Source organism: Pongo pygmaeus, chromosome 18, assembly GCF_028885625.2.
Source record: "Pongo pygmaeus isolate AG05252 chromosome 18, NHGRI_mPonPyg2-v2.0_pri, whole genome shotgun sequence".
Classification (NCBI taxonomy): domain Eukaryota; kingdom Metazoa; phylum Chordata; class Mammalia; order Primates; family Hominidae; genus Pongo; species Pongo pygmaeus.
Genome location: NC_072391.2, coordinates 43232040 through 43259587, shown reverse-complemented (window position 1 = coordinate 43259587; position 27548 = coordinate 43232040). Strand labels below are relative to the sequence as shown.

The window sequence follows — 27548 nt, the reverse complement described above, 5'->3', positions numbered from 1 at the left end:
GGTCTGTGTAAAATCAAGCTTTGGAAATGAGCCGTGAAGGAGGAATGCTGGGAAGATGAGATGTCACAGACAGTGGATCTGGTCAAGTTGTTTCCTCGCAGGCCGGCTTTGAAGACCCGGCAGACCACTGTTCCGGCCAGGGAGGAGAAAGGCAGTGAGCTCATGACACCACGCCTTAAGGCCCATGGGATCATTCTGTGCCCCAGGGAGGCTGTCCCAGCCTCACTAGATTGTAACCCCATCCCTGCTCGCTCTGCGGGACCCAAAATCCGATGGGAAGAGGAGTCTGGAATGCCCTGAAGCTCCGCCTCCACCGGGCACCAAAGAAGGTTCAAGGAGGTCCAGAGTATAGGGCTCCCAGGGGACTGGCACTGAGTAGCAAGGCAGCCCACTCTCTCACGCATCCCCCTATATGCCCCCCACCTAGCTTCGGACGCTGCAGTCCCCGCAGTCCCCACCACCGCGGCAGGCGCTGCCATTTTTGAGGAAGCCACAAACTGACTTCCGGGAGCCCAACTAGAGTCGGTTTAGAAAATGCGCATGCGCCAGGCGATTCTCGCGTCACAGTGACCCCCATCATCGCCCAGGGGATGGATGGGTCCCTGATGCTTGGAGAAGCAGGAGCCCTCCATGGCAGTGCCTCGGTGTTGAGGCTCCGGCCTAACCTCTCCCGGGAGTCGACAGGATGGTTTTCGGACGCCGGGAGTCGCGGAGGGCCGACCGGGATGAACCTCAGGTAGAGGGGTCTTGGGGAAGCAGCGCGCCATCCAAGCCTCAGGCCTGCCCGGATGGTGTGCGGGAGAGTCTCTCCACAAGTCGTGCCTCCTGTGATCTCGAGGACAGGCCTGACTGTGGGCCCGTGGGCTGCTCTCTTACCCGAGGGTGGTTCTTGCCGAGAGCAGAACCTGGCAGCCTCTGGGGCCGCTTGGGGGTGGGTGTTTCTGTGCCACTGCTGTATGTCTCTGTGTGTGTATGTCTCTCTTTCTCTCCTCTGTCTCTGTCTCTTTCTTTTTGTGTGTTCGTGTGCGTGTTTGGGACTAATGTGCCCTGTGCGCTGGAGGGTGGTTTCTTGCATGTCAGCCTGTCTTTGGTGAGCCTCTTTCTGGGTCTCTGCCTGGGTCGTGGGACTGGTTGTCAGTCGTTTTCCTAGCGATGCCACTTTGGGTTTCTGAAGGCCTCAGCGACGTTGGGAGCTGCGTCGGACCCGCAGGGGTTGAAATCTTCTTCCCATCCTGAGTGGCCTCTTTTCTAGGATCAAGACAACCACATCACACCCAAGAACCAAAGCCTCCCAGGAGCTCATTGTCCTCCTGAAGGAGGGGTGCAGACCGACATCAGAGAGGTTGGTTCTAAGTCCTCATGCCTTCTCCTGTCATTAAGAAATATAGCCCCGGCAGGGCACGGTGGCTCACGCCTGTAATCCCAGCTACTCAGGAGGCTGAGGCAGGAGAATCGCTTGAACTCGGGAGGATGAGGTTGCAGTGAACTGAGATCGCGCCATTGCACTCCAGCATGGGGGACAAGAGCAAGACTTATTCTCAAAAGAAAAAAAAAAAAGAAGAAGAAAAAAAAGAAATGTAGCCCCACCACGACACAGACTTGGAGAAGAAGCCAGGAACAGGATGTGGCAAGGGCCTCTTCACTCAAACACTGGCCTTTCTGGCAAGTCTCCTGTTTGGCACTCCTTCCTGGATGCCCATGGTGGTAGCATTGTGCTGTATCCCATCTGGGCTCTGGCATCTGCTCTCTCCTCCCTCTTACTCTATCTGCCATGTTTCTGAGGGGCCTAGAGTCTTCTTGGTCTGGCATAATGTCTTCAACAAAGAACACTTTGGAGTCCATCAGAAGAAACTTCGTGGAGATCTGTTTCATGGTTGTTTCCCTCTCCAAACCTATTTCTGGTTGATTGGGCAGGTGTTACGATCCTGGAGCTCTGGGCTTCCATACCTGTCTTGGATAGGGAAGCTCCCTTGGTCTCCATATCCCACCTGATGGCTGCGTGGTTTGTCTAGATCTAGGATGAGCGGTAGGCAACTGTGGCTGGCCTTTGTCTTCTAGGAAAGGCGGTGTTGCATTTCATCTGCACTTACTGTCTCATTCTTGAGGGACATCCAGTTCCTCTGCTCCTGGGTGGGACTGGGAGGCAAGGGGACCGGGCTTGGGCTGGGTGCAGGGGAGGTTGCCTTGTGTCGGAGAGCCAAATGGACTGGGCTTGGGCTGGGTGCAGGGGAGGTTGCATCAGGGCTACCTAGCTGGTAGAGGGGTGGGGGTGGGGTGTACTTTGCATTAACCTCTTAGGTCCTCAGGCAGGCATCCCCAAATGTGGCTTGGACTGCAGCACAGGCCCTTTCCTAGTTCCCAGGTGTGTTTTGCTTTTCCTTGGCTTTCTTGGGCAGGTCACCTGTGTCCCCGGGGCACATGCCTGGACATAACTGTTGGTCTCTTCATCGCCCCATATGGCTTCGGAGACACTCACTCCATCTACTCTTAGGGGACGCCAGTGCCACGTGTGGTCAGATTTGTTCCATGTCAGGCTCGCCCTTGTCCCTGTTTGCACGTGTCCCGGAAAGCAGTGTCAGGATGCAGGAGCCCCTGGGCTTTGGAGACCTTGGCAGGCCACTGCTCCACCCAAGGAGGAGGGAGGCAGTGGGCTCATGGGTCAGTAAATTTTCAGCTGACACCACACCTTGAGGCCCATGATATCTTTCTGTACCTCAGCTATGCCCTCCCTGCCTCACCAGACTGTGAGCCCATCCCTGTTCACCCGGTGGGATCCAAAATAGGATCTGAAGAGGAGTCTGGAGATCCCTGCTGATGTCCTGAAGCTCCTCCTCCACCAGGCACCGAAGCAGAAGATGGCTTAAGGAGGCCTTGGGACAGGAATCCTGGGGCCCGGTCCTGTCTCGCGTGCAGCCCCCCAACTCATGCTTCCCCCTACTCGTCCCCAGCTTCTGTCACCACCACCGCAGCCCAAGCTGCTGCCGCGCCGCGCCATCACCATTTTTTTTTTTTGAGACAGAGTCTCCCTCTGTAGCCCAGGCTGGACTGGAGTGGCATGATCTCCGCTCACTGCCACCTCCACCTCCTGGGTCCGAGCGATTCTTTTGCCTCAGCCTCCTGAGTAGCTGGGATTACAGGCGCGTGTCACCACGCCTGGCTAATTTTTGTATTTTTAGTAGAGATGGGGTTTCACCATGTTGGTCAGGCAGGTCTCGAACTCCTGACCTCAGGTGATCCGCCCGCCTTGGCCCCCCAAAGTGCTGGGATTACAGGCTTGAGCAACTGCCCCCGGATCGTCGCCATTTGTTTTTTTTTTGATAGGGAGTCTCGCTCTGTCGCCCAGCCTGGAGTGCAGTGGCGCGATCTCGGCTCACTGCAACCTCCGCCTCTCTGGTGCAAGCGATTCTCTTGCCCCAGTCTCCCGAGTAGCTGGGATTACAGGCGCATGCCACTACGCCCGGCTAATTTTTTGTAGTTTTAGTAGAATTGGGGTTTCACCTGGTTAGCCAGGGAGGTGGCGCCCGGCCCCGTCGCCATTCCTTAAAGGGGCTGCAACCTGACTTATAGGAGCGGAGCGCAAGTCGGCCTAGCCAATGCGCATGCGCAGTGCACGAGCTGATTCTCAAGGCACAGTGACCCCCACCGTCGCTCGAGTGATGGGTCCATGAGGCTGGGCGAAGAAGGAGCCCACTGTGGCAGTGCGTCGGTATCAAGGCTCCAGCCTGACCTCTCCCAGGGGTCAACAGGATGGTCTCCGGACGCCAGGAGTCGCGGAGGGCCGACCAGGTGAAGAAACCTCAGGCAGAGGAGTCATGAGGAAGCAGCGCACCATCCCAGCTTCAGGCCTTCCGGGACGGTGTGCGGTGAGTCTCCTCACAAGTCGTGCCCCTGCGATCTCAAGGACAAGCCTGACTGTGGACCCGTGGGCTACTCTCTTACCTGAGAGACGTCCTCACGGAGAGCAGAACCTGGCAGCCTAGGGGCTGCCTGGGGGTGACTGTTTCCGTGCCACTGCTTTATGTCTGTGTGTGTTTGTGTGTCTCCCTTTCTCTCCTTGTCTCTCTGTCTCGGTCTGTCTTTCTCTGTGTGTGTGCCCGTGTGCATGTGTGTTTGGGACGAATGTGCCCTGTGTGCTGGAGGATGGTTTCTTGCATGTCGGCCTGTGTTTGGTGAGCCTCTTTCTGGTTCTCTGCCTGGGTGGTGTGGCCGGTTGTCAGTAGTTTTCCTGGCAGTTCCACTTTAGGTTTGTGAAGGCCGGGTTGACCTGGGGAGCTGCGTTGGACCCACAGCGATTGAAACCTCCCCATCCTGGGCATCCTACTTTCGAGAATCAAGACAACCACACCACACCCAAGGACCAAAGCCTCCCAGGAGCTTATTGTCCTGCAGGAGTGCGTGCAGACCAACATCAAAGAAGATGGTTCTAACTCCTCCCACCTCCCACCCTCTCCTCTCATTAAGAAATGTAGCCCCACCGCGACAATCTTGGAGGAGAAGCCGGGAACGGGACGTAGCAAGGATCTCTGTGACTTAAATCTGGCCTTTCTGGCCCAGTCTCCCATTTGGCACTTCTTCCCGGATGCGCATGGTAGTGGCATTGTGCTGTATCCTGCCTGGGCTGTGGCCTCTGCTCTGTACTCCCTCTTGCTCTATCTGCCATAGGAGCCTAGAGGCTTGGTCTGGCTTAAAGTCTTCAACAAAGAACACTTTGGAGTCCATGAGGGAGAAACTTCGTGGAGATCCGTTTCATAGTTGTTTCCCTCTCCAGACCTATTTCTGGTTGATTAGGCAGGTGTCATGATCCTCTGGGCTTCCATACCTGTCTTGGACAGGGAAGCTCCCTTGGTCTCCATGTCCCACCTGATGGCTGCATGGTTCGTTTCAGTCTAGGATGAGTGGTGGACGACTGTGGCTGGCCTTTTCCTTCTAGGAAAGGCGATGTTGCATTTTATCTGCACTTCCTGTCTCATTCTTGAGGGACATCCGGTTCCTTTGCTTCTGGGTGGGCCTGCTTTCCAGGCTGTTCTCCCGCTGTTCCTCCCAGCTTAGGTTGGTTTGGAAGCTAAGCTCCCCTCTGTACTGTGAAACTGTACTGGATGCATGGAGGGAAGCGGCGGAAGAGGACTGGAAATGCTGGGAGTATAGGCGCCTGGCCTGTTGGTCACAGAGTTGGGAGAGTACCTTCTCAGCATGAACCAGGATTGGGGACCATAAGGATCCCTGGAGGGAGGGGCATCACTGTGTGCTTCTTGCTGTATGCAGAGTAGTAGTCTCTCAACACCTTTTGGCAAGCAGCCAGACTACAATCCCCAACCGGGAATGGAAGTTGTGCTGTGAGGGTGGGGCAGCGCTGTGCGCTCCTCACCTGGCATGCTGGGAGAAGTAGTCTCTACAATCCCATCGGTCCCAGCATGCACCGGGGTTGGGGTGTCGTTGGGCGTCTTGTGGGTAGCAACGGTCCCAGGATGCACGTGAGTTGGCATGCACCGGGGTTGGGGGGGTCGTTGGGGTCATTGCGGGTACCTTGAGGAAGGGGCAGCGCTTTGCTCCTCTTGCCAGGCATGCTAAAAGTAGTAATCTTTTTTTTTTTTTTTTGAGACAGAGTCTCGCTCTGTCACCCAGGCCGGAGTGCAGTGGCGCGATGCACCATCTCGGCTCTCGGCTCACTGCAACCTCCACCTCCCGGATTCAGTCGATTCTGTCACCCAGGCCGGAGTGCAGTGGCGCGATGCACCATCTCGGCTCTCGGCTCACTGCAACCTCCGCCTCCCGGATTCAGTCGATTCTCCTGACTCAGCCTCCTGCGATTGGACTACAGGCATGTACCACCATGCCTGGCTAATTTTAGTAGAGACGGGGGTTTCACCATGTTGGGCAGGCTTGTCTCGAACTCCTGACCTCGTGACTCCTGACCTGGTGATCCGCCTGCCTCGGCCTCACGAAGTGCTGGGATTACAGGCGTGAGCCACTGCTCCAGGCCAAGAGTAGTAATCTTTTAACTGCTATTGGCTTTTGGTAGCCTGCCTTCCAGACTACAATCCCAGCATGCCCCGGGATTTGGGGAGGTGCCGTTACCTTGTGGGTGGGGCAGCGGTGGTGCGCCCCTCCCCAGGCATGCAGGGAGTAGTAGTCTCTTAACCGCATTCGGCCTTTGGTCGCCGGGACGCCAGACTGCAATCCCAGCATGCACCGGGATTGGGGGTGGTGCGGGTATTTTGAGGGAGGCACAGAGCTTTGTCCTCCTTGAGAGGCATGCAGGGAATAGTAGTCTCTTAACCGCTTTTGCCTGTTGGTCTGAGGGAAGCTGGACCACATTCCCAGTATGCCTGGACAGTGAGCATTTCTGGAGGGAGGGGCAGTGCAGTGTGCTCCTCGCAGGGCATGCAGGGAGTAGTAGTTTCTTAACCGCTTCTGGCCTTGGGTCTCAGGGCCGCTGACTGTAGTCCCAGCATAAGCCAGGGTGGTGTGCTGCCCGGGATGGATGGGTAAGAAGGCAGCGTGGACCTTTCTGCTTCCAAAGCAATGCCAGTCACCGATTCTGTGCCACCCCTGGCTAAGGGGAGTAAGTCCGGAGAGGGACTTGAGGTACAATTAGCAAGATTTGATGCTACGAAGTGCACTTCACCTCTGCCCAATCATCCTCACCTCTCCTTTCACTGCTCCGCTCAGTTTCCTCTCCCACCCGCACTCCCGGGGTCTTTCCTGGGCATCGCGCCTCACCAAGCCCAGGGAGCTGCCTGCTTTCCGAAGCTGATGTGGAACTGAGACACTGTCCATTGTGCTGCCGCCCAGCCAGAGCTTCAGTTCAGCTGCTTTTGGGAGAATTCGCCATTTGGCCCTCCCGCGGACAAGTTTAGAGCTTGGCAGGGATGACATGGGCTGTGGCTTCCTGGAAAGGTCACCCTCACCGGTGCCTTTTTCATGGATGTGAATGTTGAGTCATGAGGGAGGGTAACTGTTGGTTTACCCAGGAGATGCTAAGAGCAGAGGAGAAAACCCCAATTCCCAGGCATGTGTCTTGAGCCAGGGACAGGCTGGCCAGACCCTGATCTCCTGGGGCCCCAGAGAGCAGCCTACGGCCCTGGGTTCTGTGGAACTCCCTGCATGCGGATTGCCATAGCCTCAGGGACACACTAGCCAGGTGAGGTTGGTGATGACCCCGTGGGCTTCTGGAACTGGGCTGCTGGTCCTGGGAGGGCCAGCCCATCGCCCTTGGAGAGGGCCTTTGTGTTGAGAGATGCTCACAGAGGCCTGGGCATCAAGGATGCTCACTCCAGGCAAGGGGCCCTCTTGGGGAACCCCACGTATTTGGCTGAAAGGAAACAGACTTGGTCAGCGTTTCCACCCAGCCCATCTGGCCCTTGCAAGGCTGGGCCTCATGAACCTAGGTCCCTGGGGTCCTTGAGGGCCCTGTGTGGCCCACTTGTTCTGACACTGAGGATACCCCTGCAGGCTGCTAATTTTAGAGCAAGGGATGTGTGCAATCTGGGCATGGGTGCTGTCAAAGCACCTCAGGGTGCTCCTGGGATGGCTCCTCAGGGTTCAGGCTGGCTCGGGGCTCCCTGCCTCACACCCTCACCCCAGGGCCTGCTTGGTCTGGGCTTGAACCCTAGTCCGGAACTCAGCTGGGAGAAACTGTCACCTGGCCTCTTTGCCACCTAATATAATGGCCTGTCTCCATAGTGGGTGGGACGCCCCTGGGCACTGGGTCCCTCAGCCATCCAGCACCGTCCACTCCATGCCATGAGTTCCCATGCTCAGCTGAACTCCATCTGGCTCCAGGCCACGGGCCCGCCTGTGCCCTTTCCCTGAATCCTCTCTGGGATGCCTGGGTCCCTCTCCAAGGTGCCATGGAGGCCTTGAAGGTGCCTCAGCACCACGTCATCCTCCAGACCCCAGGCACAGGACAGCATGTCCTGAAGGAGCTCCCCCGAGCTGAACTGAGACAGCTTCAGGAGGTGTTCTGGGGATGGAGGTGGGCGTCATGCTGGGAGAGGGGTCCTCTGGGAGGGATCAGTGCCTGCACTCTGTTTCCTTCCTAGGCACCTCCCTTTGGGCAGTGCTGGTCATGTTTGGTCACCCATGAGATCCAGGTGTGCACAGGAGGCCCTGGTGGGTGAGAGATCTCTGTAGGGAAGTGCTCGCCACACTCCTGCTCTTCATCTGTGCCATGTCAGGGATGGGTTTGGTTTCTGGGAGGAATCATGGTGCCCTGCCAAGCCCACCAGGCCTGACCCTCCATCCAGGCCAGAGCAGAGGGTCATATGGACAGTGTGAATGCGGCTCTTAGGACAGTTGGGGTCTTCCTGTGTGTTCCCCAGAGCTCCCTCAGGCACATGGGTTCTGTGCACCTTTACTGGATGTGTATGCCCTTGCTGTGAGCATGCACTTGTCCTTTAGAAGGCAGACATCCCAGAGCCTCAGAATGAGCCCAAAGGGGCTATGTGCAGACAGCAGGCATGGGAGGACCTGGCCCTTCAAGGTTAGAGGCCAGTGATCTACTAGGGACTCAGTCTGTAGTGCCTGGGGCTCCGTCTGCATGGGATGTGACCCCCTCCTCTATGAGGCTGGATTATATGAGGTCCTGTAGTTCCTCATGGGGCTGGACTCATCTCAGTGGCATGTGGCTCCTGGAAGAAGGGGTTTCCCAACGGCTTTGGGCTTTCCTGGGCTCTCCCAAAAGGAGTCCTTGCCCAATCTGCCCATGATGATGGCCCTGAGCACTGGCCTCTTCCATGGGACACCCCCTCTCAGGGGCACTGTTGGTTTGTGTGCCCTGCAGGGACCTGCCTGTGCCTCCTGCTGGAAGGAAGGGACCTGGGTCCTTCTGAGGGAGCCAGACCTCTGGCCCAGAAAGCCAGACATTGTGCGGAAGGAGCGTTCCTGGCCCAGGGTCTTCCTGTGAATCCTTGCCCCATCGATCAAGTGTTGTGGGAGCTGTTTTAAGGTGAAAATCTAGATGCACAGCACTTCCTTGTCCTCATGAAAGGAGCAGAGGTCTTCACAGGCCTCTGGGCTGCCCTGAGAACCTCTCTGTTCCAGGCCCCTCTGCAGACCCTTCCAGATGCCAGAACTCCAGGAAGTGGCCTGAGCTGTCACTCCTTTCTCTGAGACCCCTACCTCTGCCATGAGACCTCCCCATATTCCCCCAGATGCCCCAATCCCTCTGGATTCCTCACCTCCCCTGGACCCTCCCAGAACATGAAATGGTTTCTCAAAATGCGGCTCATATCCAGGTTCATTTTCACTGAGGACATCTTGCCCTGCTCCTTCATTTTCTATAGGGCAGGGCCAAGAGGAGGAACCAGCCTCAGAACAGACAGGAGACTCACTGCTGCACACAGCACTATAACAAAGTCAGTGCCTCTGTAGGAAAGGAGGGTTTTTCTCTGCAGATAGTTGCTTCTCTTGCTTGTTTCTTAAGCCACAGAATGTCACCAGAGCCCAGCTCACTTGTGGTGTCCATGTCACTGTCTGTGCCCAGGATGTGCTACTGACCCCATAACTGCCAGGCTGGATGTTCCCTCCAGCCGGTTAACTGGGCTCCTGACATGGTGTGACATGTCTGTCCTGCGCTGGCTGGGTGTGGAAGGGCCTGACCTGGTGTATTGCTGGATTCTTGACCTTCACCTTCTTGGCATCCAGCAGGAGTGACCATGCTGGACCCCATACCTGTGGGGGGATTCCCTTGTAGATCTGCTGAGATATCTGTGGACAGAAGAATGCTCTGGTGAGGCAGGTGTCAGGATGACCCCAAGGATGATAAGACCCTAAGGATTCTGGAACCTTCCAGCCTTTGGCCTTATGGTTCCTCAGGAGAGGTTGAGTCTACCTAGGACCAGGCCTCCCTTCCCATGAATCAACGGTGAACAAGAGCTCTCACATCAGATTGTCTCCCAGCAAGGTAATCCTTGCAGGGATAGGCAGGAAAGTTGGGGACCAGGCCTGTTGTCTTTTGAGTGAGGACAGTGTGCCACCTGCTGTCTGAGAGGCAGGCAGTACCAAGCAACAGCAAGGGGTGCCTGTCCCCCAACTCTGGAGAGTGGTCACAGGGGACCCTCACTCTCCATTGTGCCTTCTTGCTGCTCTTAGATTTATTTCAGTGGTTAAGCCTTTGTAGCCATTTATCTTTGCATCTGATAGCCTGATGTTTTTGCCATAAATGAGAAGTGATGGAGTTAGCTGAGCTGCCAGGCTTCCGGGATTGGTCCTTGGATGCTGGATCATGTCATCACTGAGGACTTCTTGCCCTGCTCCTTCATTTCCAGTACGGCAGGGCCATGAGGAGGAACCAGCCTTATCACAGACATGAAACTCACTGCCGCACACAGCAACATAACACAGTCAGTGCTTCTGAGGGACGCTTTTTCTCTGGAGAAGTTTGCTTCTCTTGCTTGCCTGGTCAGTCATTAGGGACCTTGATGGGGCTGAACTGGAAGGAGCCAGAAAAAGGCAGATCTTGTGACCGAGACCCTCTGACTGAGTAGGTACCGGTGACCCAACCTCTGGAACACAGGACACACTATTCTCAGGCCACAGATGCCCTAATCAGATCTCAGCCTCCAGGTGGGGTCCTGGTGCCCAGTGGGCAGTGACCCCCAAGCAGCTACCCTGAATCTTTGTGGTGGGTTTGGTAAAACAACTGCAAGGACAAGGCTTGGGTTGAGATTCAGCAGGAATTGTGGCCTCTCCCATTGAGGACATGTGGCTCCCTCTCACCACCACCCATGCTCACAGGCCACACCATCTGCTTCACTGAGCAGCCACCAAGTTGCCCATTGATGGATGAGCCTCCCATGTAGCAGGTACAGGCTGTTACCTTTGTCTCCAGGGCACTGACAGGGGCAGCTCTGTCACTGTAAGGCAGTGAAGAGAGCTGAAGACCTGCACCAGGCCAGGGGCCATCCCCCTCCCTGAGCAGGCCCCAGGGAAGGACTAGCCCCATCCACATCCACCCCAGGTCTCAGCCTCCCTGCTGGCTGATACCCAGGAGAGGCTGGGAAATGGGAACAGAGGAAGCACAGGGCTGGGCAGGTGCTGCTTGGGATTCATGGGGGTTTGGGTTACCCAATGGGGTTGCCCCTCCTGAACTGGAGATAGTGTCCTCTTTGGGAACCAAGAAACTCTAGTCTTGAGGTGGGCCAGTGCTGCCCAGGTTTTTGTGTCTGGACCTTGAGAGAAGACCCCAGGAAGTGACCACATCCCCAGGTTACAGTGCAGGGAACCTGGCTTGAGAACTGCCCAGTGTGTTAAGGCCCCTGGAGCCTGTCTGCCTGATGGCCCCACAGCCATCGCAGGGTCTGACTATCTAACCTGCCTCTCCCTGTACACTGGCTACCCACCCTTCCTGTTACTTCACTTCTCTAGCCTGTCTGCCTGGAAACCATGCCATGTCTTGGTTCCTGTCTCTTTAGGCACTCCAGTTCTTCTTTTATCCTTGTTTTGTCAGAACGTCTGAGCAAGAACCCCCCAGATCCATCCACACACCTGCCTTATCCACTTTTTAACTGGGCTGCTCAGCACTGCTGGTGGACACCAGGGGCAATGAGGGTGACTGAGGGTTTCACAGGCAACCAGAATGGCCCTGTACCCAGTCCCCAGCCTCAGATGGTATTTAGGGTCTTCAGCCAACAGCTTCCTCCCTCCTGTTGCAGCAGCCCTGACACGGGGCACCTGGCTGTCCTCCTCCCACTGTTCTTTTCTGACTCAGTCCCCCCAGTCTTCCATCTGGCCATGGTGCTGACCAAGCCAGCAGGGAGCTGGGTCTCTAGAGGGTGTTCCAGAGCTTTGGGACTGACTAAAGCTTCTCTGCTGAGGGGTCCCAGGTGAGTACCTGCTCCTGGCCTCACCCAATCTCCTGCCCTCCCCAGCTCCATCCACCCTCCACAGGCTGGCTTCATCCAGATGCATCCCAAAGTCATCAGTTCCATTGTGTCACCACTACCTCAGCTCCTCCAATGACCCCTACAGGGACAGACTTTATACTGGGCCCCTCCCACCAGACCTCAGATCCCCTCTTACCATGAGACCCTTGGTCAGATCACCTTGGCTGCAAGCTCTGCTGCCTCCTTGCCTTTCCCATGAGATGCCCAAGCCAGGGCCCTGACAATCTTCTCCTCCCAGTGCCACAGCTTTGGGTGCCCCTGTACCCCTCCCTGTGGGGTGGCAGGGCTGGGCTCCCTTATCTCTCAGAGACCTGCTGGACAACTACCCACAGACCATTCCAAGCACCCCTTTGTCCCGTGGCTAGACCCTGCAGATCTCCAGGGCAGGCTCCAAGGGAGAAGGCTGGCCCCTCAGGCTGGCCCCCTCCTCTCTTGTTGACTTGGAGACTGGACTGCACTGCTGTCCGCCTTGGAGAGCCTAGGGGCTTAGCCCAGCCATATTTCTATCTCCACTTGCTCTCTGGTTTCCCACATTGGGATACTCAGCTCTGGCCTAACACTGACCTTGGACTGGATTTGCAGGGCACCTGGGGAGGAGTTCCAATCCTGGGAAGGAGGTGGACTTGAGACATGTCCTTCCTCAGAGAGGCCTTTCTCAAAATAAAACCTATCACTGAGATGAGATTGCTGGGGGTGGGGGCTCAGGAGACAGAAGACACACTACAGAATCTGGAGATAATTGGTGATTTTCTAGATTAAAAAATCTTCCTGCCCTATGTCCACTGGCACCCTGGCCTGGCATCCCTGCAGTGCAGAGGGGTCAGGGTGAGGGGGGCCAAGCAGAGGAGTGTAGAGGCATGGGGGTGTGTGCAGCCACTCCCTGCCCTGTGTCTCAAGTGGGCCTAGGACCCTCTGACTACAGCACAGAAGGAGTGGTGATCCCTCTGCCCCTTCGAAGGAGGAGCCTGCCCTGTACCCCCTCATACTTGGCAATAATGTCCCCTTGATTCTGGGTAAGAGGGTGTCCACATCCTGCTCCATGTCCATCCTGCAAGAAAAAGATATTACACTGCATTTGAAAACTTCAGAGAACACCCCAAACCAGGGTCCTGCCTGGGTCTCAAAAGCCAGCAAGGTGACCACATTCTATCACCAGGAACAAAAGCCCAGACCCAGTCCTCACCCCCGACCAGGGTCTCTGGAGTCTCTGCCCCTGTCCAAGGGTGAGTTCCTGCCTGAGGATATGAGAACGGGGGGGCCTGGACAGCAAGGTCTGTTGTCTTCAAATGCGCCAAGATGGGCACATGTTTGCTTTAGGAGGATGAACAATGTCCACCTGCCAAGGGGAAAGGGCCTATGATGGGCTGTTCTGGGCACCTGGAAGCACAGTGGGGTCAAGGGCCAGAAACCTCTATATGATCATGTAGGGAAAAGAAAGAGAGATCAGACTGTTACTGTGTCTATGTAGAAAGGAAAGACATAAGAGACTCCATTTTGAAAGAGACCTGTACTTTAAACAATTGCTTTGCTAAGATGTTGTTAATTTGTAGCTTTGCCCTAGCCACTTTGCCCCAGCCACTTTAACCCAACCTGGAGCTCACAAAAACATGTGTTGTATGAAATCAAGGTTTAAGGGATCTAGGGCTGTGCAGGACGTGCCTTGTTAACAAAATGCTTACAAGCAGTATACTTGGTAAAAGTCATCGCCATTCTCTAGTCTCAATAAACCAGGGGCACTGCGGAAAGCCACAGGGACCTCTGCCCTTGAAAGCGGGGTATTGTCGAAGGTTTCTCCCCATGTGATAGTCTGAAATATGGCTTCATGGGATGAGAAAGACCTGACCGTCCCCCAGCCCGACACCCGTAAAGGGTCTGTGCTAAGGTGGATTAGTAAAAGAGGAAAGCCTCTTGCAGTTGAGATAGAGGAAGGCCTCTGTCTCTTGCCTGCCCCTGGGAACTGAATGTCTCAGTATAAAACCCGACTGTATATTTGTTCAATTCTACGATAGGAGAAAAACCGCCCTATGGTGGGAGGCGAGACATGTTTGCAGCAATGCTGCGTTGTTATTCTTTACTCCACTGAGATATTTGGGTGGAGAGAAACATAAATCTGGCCTACATGCACATCCAGACATAGTACCTTCCCTTGAACTTAATTATGACATAGATTCTTTTGCTCACGTGTTTTTTGCTGACCTTCTCCTTATTATCACCCTGCTCTCCTACTACATTCCTTTTTGCTGAAATAATGAAAATAATAATCAATAAAAACTGAGGGAACTCAGAGACCAGTGCCGGTGCAGGTCCTTGGTATGCTGAGCGCCGGTCCCCTGGGCCCACTATTGTTTCTCTATACTTTGTCTCTGTGTCTTATTTCTTTTCTCAGTCTCTCATCCCACCCGACTAGAAATACCCACAGGTGTGGAGGGGCAGGCCGCCCCTTCAGATCAGCCTCCTGGGATAATTCAGGGACCACAAAATGCCCAGTTTTCTTAAAAAAAAAAAATCTCATGACAGCTTTGGTCTACTCAAAGCTCACTGTGGCTGGTGAATCAGCTTAAGAAATAATACCAGTTGAGTGAGAAAATGGTTCAGGGGAAATGATCTGTTGATTCCAAAGCAGCTTCTGTGCTCATGGAGATCATGTCTTAGTTAAAAGGACAACAGATTCCCCAATTTTGGGCTGTCAGTACAGGAAGGGGCTTCATTTGCTCAGGTTACCAGAAAGGAGTAAATGAGCTCTAGTGGTGTGGTCCTTGAGAACACCCAGAGAGACTGTTCCTTCAGGGACTACTCAGACTGGTCCCCACTCCCAGACTGGGGACCTTACATGTCTAGTGGGTCCCACAGTGACCACAGCTGAAGACTGAGTTGATGAGACCCCTTCTTGCCCAGACCCATGTTAGGGGACAGATTTTTACTGAGGCCAGTGTTCCACCACTACCCATAAAGGCCCCATCCCATGGCTCTTCCAGTGACAGGCTCTGCCCCATTAGGGTCCAAAATCCTGGGAAGATTTTGTACCTAGGGCAGGCAGGCTGCAGATAAAACCATACCCCAAAATAGTTAAATATATAACGAAATTCTTGGGCTTACAGGATAGCAGATAACAGAGAAAACATGCTGAAACTGAAATTGTGCCCCTAAGAGTAAGAAACCAAATGACTAACAGGTATTCTTGAGTTTGCAGGATAGCAGATAAGAAAGGGAACAACTTTCTGAAATGCTGAACTCCCTCCATTTGTGATATCAAGAAAAAACTAACTGAAAACGGTTGGAACCAAGGTGGCTGGAGTCTGCACAGAACAAGCTTGCTAAGATTGTAGCCCAAATTTCAATCAAATGTTTTGTACTAACTCCCCCTGAATTTGACATACAACCCATGATGTAGCATGAAGAGATAACTGTGCATGCTCAAGGACTTTCCAGACCTCCCCTTTCCTTCCACTAATCACCAATTAGTCTCCAAATCTGCTTCCTGAACCTTTTCTAGTAAAAAAAAAAAAAAAAGGCTTGAGGCCTACACAGAGAGAAAGATATGGACTCCTGTCTACTTGTGAGTCAAATAACAATAGAAATATGTATTTCTGTCATTTGCCCACTTTTTGATGGAATTATTTTTTCTGCTGATTTGCTTTAGTTCCTCGTAGATTCTGGATACTGGTTCTTTGTCGGATGCATAGTTTGCGAATATTTTCTTCCATTCTATGGGTTTTCTGTTTACTCTGATTATTTTTTTGCTATGCAGAAGCTTGTAAATAAGGTTTTATTTATTTATCTGCATTTGCTTTCAGGCTCTTAGTCAAGAATTCTTTGTCTAGGCTAATGTTCAGAAGAACCCCCCACCCCCCACCCCGGTCATCTTCTAGAATGTTTATGATTTCAGGTCTTAGATTTCAGTCCTTGATCTATCTTGAGTTGATTTGAGTATAAGATGAGAGATAATAATCCAGCTTCATTCTTCTACATGTGGCTAGCTAGTTTCCTGGCACCATTTATTAAAGAGAGTCTTCTTTCTCCAATTCATATTCGTGTATGCTTTATCAAATATTAGTTAATTGTAAGTATTTGGCTTATTTCTGGTTTCTTGATTCTGTTTCATTGGCCTATGTACCTAGTTTTATGCTAGTGCCATGCTGTTTTGGTAACTACAGACTTGTAGTATAATTTGAATTGCAGTAGTGTGATGCCTCCAGATTTGTTATTTTTGCTTAGAATTGCTTTGGCTATTCAGGCTCTTTTTTGGTTCCATATGAATTTTAAAATTTTGGTTTCTAATTCTGTGAAAAGTGATGTTGGTATTTTGATGGGAATTGCACTGAATCCACAGATTGCTTTGGGCAGCATAGTCACTTTCACAATATTGATTCTTCCAATCCATGAGCATGAGATGTATTTCCATTTGTCTGTCCCACATATGGTTTCTTTCAGCAGTGTTTTGTAGTTTTCCTTGTAGAGATATTTTGCCTCCTTGGTTAAATATAATCCTAGTTATTTTATGTTATTGCAGCTATTGTAAAAGGGATTGAGTTCTTGATTTGTTTCTCAACTTGGTGTTGGTACAATATACGAACAGGGTACATTGATTTTGTAACCCAAGACTTTACCCAAGATATACAAATGACCAATATACACATGAAAAAATGCTCAACACCACTAATCATCAGGGAAATGCAAATTAAAATCACAATGAGATGCCACCTTGCACCTCCTGTAAGAATGACCATTATCAGAAGTCAAAAAACAACACATGGTGTGGATGTGGTGAAATAGGAACACTTATATGCTGCTGGTAGAATGTAAATTAGTGCAACCTATATGAAAAACAGTATGAAGAACTAAAAGTAGATTTACCAGCAATCCTTCTACTGGGTATCTACTCAAAGGAGAAGTCATTATATGAAAAGGACACATGCATACATATGTTTATTGCAGCACAATTTACAATCGCAAAGATAGAGAACCAACCTAAATGTCCATCAACCAATGAGTGGATAAAGAAAATATGATATACATACACATGGAATACTACTCAGCCATAGAAAGAAATAAAATGTCTTTTGCAGCAGCTTGAATGGAGCTGGAGGACATTACTCTAAGTAAAATAACTCAGGCATGGAAAATCAAATACCATATGTTCTCACTTATAAGTGGGAGCTAAGCTATGAGTATACAAAGGCATATGGTGTGATATAATGGGCTTTGGAGACTCAGAAGGGGAGGGTGGGAGGTGGATGAGAGATAAAAAACTACCTATTGGGTACGATGTATACTACTCAGGTGATGGGTGCACTAAAATCTCAGAATTCACCACTATATAATTCATCCATTTAAACAAAAATCACTTGTACCCTAAAGGATATTGAAATAAAAACATTTAAAAAAAAACAAAAATTACAACAAAAAGCTTTTCTTTTTTCTAAAAAGAAAAATTCAGAGTCTACAGCTCCCAGCAGGAGCAACGCAGAAGACGGGTGATTTCTGCATTTCCAACAGAGGTACTGGGTTCATCTCACTGGGGAGTGCCGGATAGTGGGTGCAGGAGAGTGGGTGCAGTGCACCATGTGTGAGCCGAAGCAGGGCAAGGCGTCACCTCACCCGGAAATCACAAGGGGTCAGAGAATTCCCTTTCCTAGTCAAAGAAAGGGGTGACAGATGGCACTTGGAAAATCGGGTCACTCCCACCCTAATACTGCGCTTTTCCAATGGGCTTAACAAATGGCATACCAGGAGATTATATCCCGCACCTGGTGCAGAGGGTTCTATGCCCACGGAGCCTCACTCATTGCTAGCACAGCAGTCTGAGATCAAACTGCAAGGCGGCACTGATGCTGGGGGAGGGGCGCTAGCCATTGCCCAGGCTTGAGTAGGTAAACAAAGCGGCCAGGAAGCTCGAACTGGGTGGAGCCCACCACAGCTCAAGGAGGCCTACCTGCCTCTGTAGGCTCCACCTCTGGGGGCAGGGCACAGACAAACAAAAGACAGCAATAACCTCTGCAGACTTAAATGTCCCTGTCTGACAGCTTTCAAGAGAGTAGTGGTTCTCCAGGCACGCAGCTTGAGATCTGAGAAAGGGCAGACTGCCTCCTCAAGTGCGTCCCTGACCCCCGAGTAGCCTAACTGGGAGGCACCCCCCAGTAGGGGGAGACTGACACCTCACATGGCCGGGTACTCCTCTGAGACAAAACTTCCAGAGGAATGATCAGGCAGCAGCATTTGTGGTTGACCAATATCCGCTGTTCTGCAGCCACCACTGCTGATATGCAGGCAAACAGAATCTGGAGTGGACCTCCAGTAAACTCCAACAGACCTGCAGCTGAGGGTTCTGACTGTTAGAAGGAAAACTAACAAACAGAAAGGACATCCACAGCAAAAACCCATCTGTACGTCACCATCATCAAAGACCAAAGGTAGATAAAACCACAAGGATGGGGAAAAAACAGAGCAGAAAAACCGGAAACTCTAGAAATCAAAGTGCCTCTCCTCCTCCAAAGGAACACAGCTCCTCACCAGCAACGGAACAAAGCTGGATGGAGAATGACGAGTTGAGAGAAGAAGGCTTCAGAAGATCAAACTACTTTGAGCTAAAGGAGGAAGTTCGAACGAATGGCAAGGAAGTTAAAAACTTTGAAAAAAATTAGACGAATGGATAACTAGAATAACCAATGCAGAGAAGTCCTTAAAGGACCTGATGGAGCTGAAAACCATGGCATGAAAACTACGTGGCAAACGCACCAGCCTCAGTAACCAATGCGATCAACTGGAAGAAAGGGTATCAGCGATGGAAGATGAAATGAATTAAATTAAGTGTGAAGAGAAGTTTAGAGAAAAAAGAATAAAAGGAAATGAACAAAGCCTCCAAGAAATATGGCACTATGTGAAAAGACCAAATCTACGTCTGATTGGTGTACCTGAAAATGACGGGGAGAATGGAACCAAGTTGGAAAACACTCTGCAGGATATTATCCAGGAGAACTTCCCCAATCTAGCAAGGCAGGCCAACATTCAGATTGAGGAAATACAGAGAACACCACAAAGATGCTCCTCGAGGAGAGCAACTCCAAGACACATAATTGTCAGATTCACCAAAGTAGAAATGAAGGAAAAAATGTTAAGGGCAGCCAGAGAGAAAGGTCTGGTTACCCACAAAGGGAAGCCCATCAGACTAACAGCTGATCTCTCAGCAGAAACTCTACAAGCCAGAAGAGAGTGGGGGCCAATATTCAACATTCTTGAAGAAAAGAATTTTCAACCCAGAATTTCATATCCAGCCAAACTAAGCTTCATAAGTGAAGGAGAAATAAAATCCTTTACATACAAGCAAATGCTGAGAGATTTTGTCACCACCAGGCCTGCCCTAAAAGAGCTCCTGAAGGAAGCACTAAACATGGAAAGGAACAACCGGTTCTGGCCACTGCAAAAACATGCCAAATTGTAAAGAACATCAAGGCTAGGAAGAAACTGCATCAACTAACGAGCAAAATAACCAGCTAACATCATAATGACAGGATCAAATTCACACATAACAATGGTAACCTTAAATGTAAATGGGCTAAATGCTCCAATTGAAAGGCACAGACTGGCAAATTAGATAAAGAGTCAAGACCCATCAGTGTGCTGTATTCAGGAAACCCATCTCACGTGCAGAGACACACATAGGCTCAAAATAAAGGGATGGAGGAAGATCTACCAAGCAAATGGAAAACAAAAAAGGCAGGGGTTGCAATCCTAGTCTCAGATAAAACAGACTTTAAACCAACAAAGATCAAAAGAGACAAAGAAGGCCATTACATAATAGTAAAGGGATCAATTCAACAAGAAGAGCTAACTATCCTAAATATATATGCACCCAATACAGGAGCACCCAGATTCATAAAGCAAGTCCTTAATGACCTACAAAGAGACTTAGACTCCCACACAATAATAATGGGAGACTTTAACACCCCACTGTCAACATTAGACAGATCCACGAGACAGAAAGTTAACAAGGATATCCAGGAATTGAACTCAGCTCTGCATCAAGTGGACCTAATAGACATCAACAGAACTCTCCACCCCAAATCAACAGAATATACATTCTTTTCAGCACCACACCACACCTATTCCAAAATTGACCACATAGTTGGAAGTAAAGCACTCCTCAGCAAATGTAAAAGAACAGAAATTATAACAAACTGTCTCTCAGACCACAGTGCAGTCAAACTAGAACTCAGGATTAAGAAACTCACTCAAAACCGTTCAACTACATGGCAACGGAACAACCTGCTCCTGAATGACTACTGGGTAAATAACGAAATGAAGGCAGAAATAAAGATGTTCTTTGAAACCAACGAGAACAAAGACACAATGTACCAGAATCTCAGGGACACATTCAAAGCAGTGTGTAGAGGGAAATTTATAGCACTAAATGCCTACAAGAGAAAGCAGGAAAGATCTAAAATTAACACCATAACATCACAATTAAAAGGACTAGAGAAGCAAGAGCAAACACATTCAAAAGGTAGCAGAAGGCAAGAAATAACTAAGATCAGAGCAGAACTGAAGGAAATAGAGACACAACAAACCCTTCAAAAAATCAGTGAATCCAGGAGCTGTTTTTTTGAAAAGATCAACAAAATTGATAGACCACTAGCAAGACTAATAAAGAAGAAAAGTGAGAAGAATCAAATAGATGCAATAAAAAATGACAGGGGGATATCACCACCGATCGCACAGAAATACAAACTACTGTCAGAGAATACTACAAACACCTCTACGCAAATAAACTAGAAAATCTAGAAGAAATGAATAAATTCCTCGACACATACACCCTCCCACGACTAAACCAGGAAGAAGTTGAATCTCTGAATAGACCAATAACAGGCTCTGAAATTGAGGCAATAATTAATAGCTTAGCAACCAAAAAGAGTCCAGGACCAGATGGATTCACAGCCGAATTCTAGCCGAGGTACAAGGAGGAGCTGGTACTATTCCTTCTGAAACTATTCCAATCAATAGAAAAAGAGGGAATCCTCCCTAACTCATTTTATGAGGTCAGCATCATCCTGATACCAAAACCTGGCAGAGACACAACAAAAAAAGAGAATTTTAGCCCAATATCCTTGATGAACATTGATGCAAAAATCCTCAATAAAATACTGGCAAACTGAATCCAGCAGCACATCAAAAAGCTTATCCACCATGATCAAGTGGGCTTCATCCCTGGGATGCAAGGCTGGTTCAACATACAAAAATCAATAAACGTAATCCAGCATATAAACAGAACCAAAGACAAAAACCACATGATTATCTCAATAGATGCAGAAAAGGCCTTTGACAAAATTCAGCAACCCTTCATGCTAAAAACTCTCAATAAATTAGGTATTGATGGGATGTATCTCAAAATAATAAGAGCTACCTATGACAAACCCACAGCCAATATCATACTGAATGGACAAAAACTGGAAGCATTCCCTTTGAAAACTGGCACAAGACAGGGATGCCCTCTCTCACCACTCCTGTTCAACATAGTGTTGGAAGTTCTGGCCAGGGCAATCAGGCTGGAGAAGGAAATAAAGGGCATTCAGTTAAGAAAAGAGGAAGTCAAATTGTCCCTGATTGCAGATGACATGATTGTATATCTGGAAAACCCCATCGTCTCAGCCAAAAATCTCCTTAAGCTGATAAGCAACTTCAGCAAAGTCTCAGGATACAAAATCAACGTGCAAAAATCACAAGCATTCTTATACACCAATAAAGGACAAACAGAGAGCCAAACCATGAGTGAACTCCCATTCACAATTGCTTCAAAGAGAATAAAATACCTAGGTATCCAACTTACAAGGGATGTGAAGGACTTCTTCAAGGAGAACTACAAACCACTGCTCAATGAAATAAAAGAGGATGCAAAGAGATGGAAAACATTCCATGGTCATGGGTAGGAAGAATCAATATCGTGAAAATGGCCATACTGCCCAAGGTAATTTATAGATTCAATGCCATCCCCATCAAGCTACCAATGACTTTCTTCACAGAATTGGAAAAAACTACTTTAAAGTTCATATGGAACCAAAAAAGAGCCCGCATCGCCAAGTCAATCCTAAGCCGAAAGAAGAAACCTGGAGGCATCACACTAGCTGACTTCGAACTATACTACAAGGCTACAGTAACCAAAACAGCATGGTACTGTTACCAAAAGAGAGATATAGACCAATGGAACAGAACAGAGCCCTCAGAAATAATGCTGCATATCTACAACTATCTGATCTTTGACAAACCTGACAAAAACAAGAAATGGGGAAAGGATCCCCTATTTAATAAATGATGCTGGGAAAACTGGCTAGCCATATGTAGAAAGCTGAAACTGGATTCCTTCCTTACACCTTATACAAAAATTAATTCAAGATGAATTAAAGACTTAAATGTTAGACCTAAAACCATAAAAACCCTAGAAGAAAACCTAGGCATTACCATTCAGGACATAGGCATGGGCAAGGACTTCATGTCTAAAACAGCAAAAGCAGTGGCAACAAAAGCCAAAATTGACAAATGGGATCTCATTAAACTAAAGAGCTTCTGCACAGCAAAAGAAACTACCATCAGAGTGAACAGGCAACCTACAAAATGGGAGAAAATTTTCGCAACCTACTCATCTGACAAAGGGCTAATATCCAGAATCTACAATGAACTCAAACAAATTTACAAGAAGAAAACAAACAACCGCATCAAAAAGTGGGTGAAGGATATGAACAGACACTTCTCAAAAGAAGACATTTATGCAGACAAAAAACACATGAAAAAATGCGCACCATCACTGGCCATCAGAGAAATGCAAATCACAACCACAATGAGATACCATCTCACACCAGTTAGAATGGCGATCATTAAAAATCAGGAAACAACACGTGCTGGAGAGGATGTGGAGAAATAGGAACACTTTTACACTGTTGGTGGGACTGTAAACTAGTTCAACCATTGTGGAAGTCAGTGTGGCGATTCCTCAGGGATCTAGAACTAGAAATACCATTTGACTCAGCCATCCCATTACTGGGTATATACCCAAAGGATTATAAATCATGCTGCTCTAAAGACACATGCACACGTATGTTTATTGCGGCACTATTCACAATAGCAAAGACTTGGAACCAACCCAAATGTCCAACAATGATAGACTGGATTAAGAAAATGTGGCACATATACACCATGGAATACTATGCAGCCATAAAAATTGATGAGTTCATGTCCTTTGTAGGGACATGGATGAAGCTGGAAACCATCATTCTCAGCAAACTATCGCAAGGACAAAAAAACCAAACACCGCATGTTCTGACTCATAGATGGTAATTGAACAATGAGAACACATGGACACAGGAAGGGGAACATCACACACCGGAGACTGTTGTGGGGTGGGGGGAGCGGGGAGGGATAGCATTAGGAGATATACCTAATGCTAAATGATGAGTTAATGGGTGCAGCACACCAGCATGGCACATGTATACATATGTAACTAACCTGCACGTTGTGCACATGTACGCTAAAACTTGAAGTATAATAATAATAATAAAAAAAAGAAAAATTCAGTGTCATAGTATTGACTTTAGTGCATTGGATAGCAAGCCCCTTTTGCGCAGTAACGCACTCACTACTGGAGAAACCAAACCCTGAAAATTGAAGATCCTGGGCATTAATAATATTGCTGACAAGTTATTTATACACTGCCTACATGAGTACTGCAGATATATGTTAAAGACAAAGATCCAAGTCAGACTGGGTCAGCTTGATTCATTCATTCATTTATCTTTTGAGACTGAGTCTCACCCTGTCTCCCAGGCTGGAGTGCAGTGGCACAATCTTGGCTCACTGCAACCTCTGCCTCCTGGGTTCAAGCGATTCTCCTGCCTCAGCCTCCCAAGTAGCTGGGATTACAGGTGCCCACCACTACGCCTGGCTAATTTTTTGTATTTTTAGTAGAGATGGAGTTTCACCATAGTGGCTAGGCTGGTCTTGCCTGACCTCAGGTGATCCCCCCGTCTCGGCCTCCCAACAGGCTGAGATTACAGGGATGAGCCACCGTGCTGGCCCTTGGTCAGCTTTATACTTGTTCATTTTAGTTCCAATTCTTCTCTCTCAAAATATAAGTCGCTTGTTGCCATTTTGATTATTCCACATGCATTGTGATCTTATGGAACTGGTGACACGTGTTCTTATTTCCCTTTCAATTACAAAATGAGCTTCATGTTCTTAGCCATCAAATCTCACCAACACCTACTTATTTTAGTTTCAACTCTGGTTCCTATTACAAGGATCACTCAAATCACAGAAAGACAAAAATGTTTTAATTAACCAAAAAAATTTTACCCCCTGAGGTCATGTAATTTGGGTTTTATTTGTTGTATTTTCAGGTCCATAAAGCCTGCAAATATTAATAAAATACAGTTCATGATGAGTTAATTTTTATTGAATAGTAAAATAAATACACGTCAAGAGTGGATCTGGCTTCAGGTATAACTGTCATCAGGGCTGAAGTGTTATAACCAGTGGTCAAGGAGAAATGTCAGTGTATAATCTGACTTCCTACACTAGAATTATGCATCAATGCTTTAAATGTCTTAAAAGAATCAAAGTCACAGAGGGAAATAAATGAAATGGAAGAAAATAGAAAAGTTACAAATTAGTTTAAGAAGGAATTAAACCTGGTTTTAAAATAAAGACATACAAATAAGAAAAATACTGAAGAACAATTAGCATAGGTAGAGCAGCACTGAAAGTATGATAGGAAAGAAATGTATTTAGAAATATTAGTCTCTGAGTTAAGTTTATAGATGTAGAGACGTGACAAAGAGTTGCTCCTACATTAAACAAACAAAAAAGCTGGAGAAAATGCAAATGAATGAATGGCTTGTTCTGAGCCCTTTGGAGAACTGAGGTCACAGAGGAGACGAGAAACCCAACAACAAGGCATGCAGGAGCCTGCAGGTCACACAGGCCCCAGGCTTTCATGTGTACCTGGAAGACCATGGAAACTAGTAAAATCGAAGCAGGACTTTTGAACTAGTTCCTGGTGTCTGTGTGTGGGTGGGTGGGTGAAGGGGAATGAGAAATCCTGGAGGCTACAGACATAGGGTTTACACCTTTGTGTATAATTTTTCTAGGAACCCTATAAGGCCTGTCAGGGAGGGTGGGGTACAATCCTGAGAATGCTTCCCCCATGGTGCTGATAGGGAGGGAGCACTATCCCACCCACTGCTACAACTCTGGAGACATAGCTTTCCCATCTCTCCTATAGAACACAAGGCTGGGGAAAGAGCATCCAAACCTGAGCCACAGCGAACTGTGAAAAAACTCACTGTAGCTGATGGTGCAGAAACAAGGTTAACACCCACATCTCTGCCCAGATACATCTCCCATAAAGAAACTAAAGCATTAGTTTACAGGGCACTGTTGCAGACCCACTCCCACTTCAACTAGAAGCTAGGAACATGGAGAAGGAACCTCTCTACCACTGGGGGAGGGAGGGGAATGTGCTCTTGTCCTGGTATTGCATCTACAGGAGGGGCAGGAAACCCTTTGAAGGTCGGTAACCCAGCCTACCTCTCAACTACATTACCACAAACCCCTACCCTAAGGCATACCTAAGGGAAAACTGCTCATCAATAACCTAAAAACTACTCTCGATCAATGTCAGTGAGCTGATGAAAACAATAAAAATAAAAAACCTATTTACCCCAATACACTATCCTATACAACAATACTATTGCTTTCAACAAAAATTACAAGCCAAGACATCCCATTTTATGTTTATGTGAGATCTTTATTGTGTCAAAACCAAATTAAGGTCGGAGCGGGGAGTTCAGGAGGCTCAGACCAAGGCGACGCCGTGCATCACCCCTCCCGCCCGCCGTGGCTGCGCAGCGTTCTGGAAGGCCGAGGGGACGCTCCCCGGGAAGGCGATCACGGCAGGCGGCCTGGCCGGTGGCGTCCACATCTGTATTCCGTTTCCCACCGAGCACTTGAGGACTGAAGAGCGCTTGCCCCTGCCAGGCACCGGGCATGGGGGCCTGTGGGGCACAGTCACAGCCACGGCGTCCTGGGCCTGGACCGCGGCCTCAGCTCCCTGCTCTGCGGCTGCATCGCCGAGGCAGAGTCAGGTTCGGGACGTTGGAGTTCCTCGGCACCCAGATGCAGGATGCCCAGGGACTGCTGAACAGCAGGCGCGGGCTGCTGTGCGGCTGCTGGCGTGGCCGAGGCCATGGTGGTCGTATGTCCCATGGAGACCATCAAAGTGAAGTTCATCCAGGACCAGACCTCCCCAAACCCAAGAACAGATAATTCTTCGGGGTTAGGGAGATTGTGCGGGATCAAGGGCTGAGGAGACATACCAGGGCCTCAGGGCCGCCGCGCTGAATCAAGGCTGGAACCAGGCCATTGCTTCTTCGTCCTGACTCCCTGCAGCAACTGGTACCGAAGGGACAAACCCATGAACCTGCTGATCACTGGGGTCTTCTGAGCCACTGCGGGCACAGCCAGCGTCTTCGGAAACGCCCCTCTGGACGGGATCGAGACCCAGATGCGGGGCCTGGAAGTGCACAAACACCGGAACACGGGACTGCGGCTGCAGATCCCGAGGAAGGAGCGGCTCAAGGCTTTCACAAGGGCACTGTCCCGCGCCAGTCACTGACCAGGTCTGCCTGGATGTGGCCATAGCATTTATCATCTACGATGAAGTGGAGAAGCCGCTCAACAAAGTGTGGAAGACGGACTAAGCCCAGAGGGGCTGCGAGGGGACACTCCAGGCACCTCCAGAGCTGCCGCCACCCTTGTCTCACAGGATTCCAGGGCAGTTTATTATAGCTACCCCCAAGTGTTATGGGCCCTGAGCGAGGAGAGTAGCACTCTTGTGCGGGATATTGATTTCACGGAGGATGGTGAGCAAGGGATTACTATCTGAAGTGCCAAAAGGCCCCTTCCCATGTCCCTTGAGCTCTGCGGCCTGCTCTGTGCATTGCAGCATCAAGTCACTGTGTCCCATAGTGCCATGTCTTCCCTGTGGTCTGTGTGTGAAACCACCACTGTGTCCACATGTCTGGCCCAGCCATGGCTGGCTGTCCATCTGGCCTGTGAATCTGTGCCCACTTGTCCATGTGCTTACTGTGAACCTGGGCCTGTGTTTCATGTTCTGTGTCATGTGACACTGTGCCTCGCCTGCCAGCCTGCCGGGGATACTCATGTGGCCTGGGTCCTTGGCTCAGTAGGTCTGACCGGGTCCCAGTCCAGTGCCTTCCACCCTGCACCGGCCTACCATAGCTGCCTCCGGGCCTCAGCCTGTTTTCACCGCATTCAAGGGGCTGCACCCCCACCTTCGCCCACCATTGGCCTTAACTGGCCCTCTGGGCCTCCCTTAACCCAGGACAGGGTGGCACCCATGACTCTCAGGACCACCCTGCCAATTCAGAATAAACTGAATCCTGTTGTTAGGAGTTCGAGACCAGTCTGGCCAACATACCCGTCTCTACTAAAAATACAAAAAATTGGCTGGGTGTGGTGGCGGGTGCCTGTAGTCCCAGCTACTTGGGAGGCTGAGGCAGGAGAATCTCTTGAACTTGGGAGGCAGAGGTTACAGCGAGCCAAGATCACGCCATTGCACTCCAGCCTGGGTGACAGTGTGAGACCTTGTCTCAAAAAAAT

At 49.7% G+C, this 27548-nt stretch overlaps 1 pseudogene; it reads left to right on the top strand.

Annotated features, from left to right (window-relative positions):
- Positions 1-685: 685 nt before the first annotated feature.
- LOC129015148 (tricarboxylate transport protein, mitochondrial-like) lies at positions 686-26626 on the top strand (annotated as a pseudogene).
- The last annotated feature ends 922 nt before the right edge of the window (positions 26627-27548 follow it).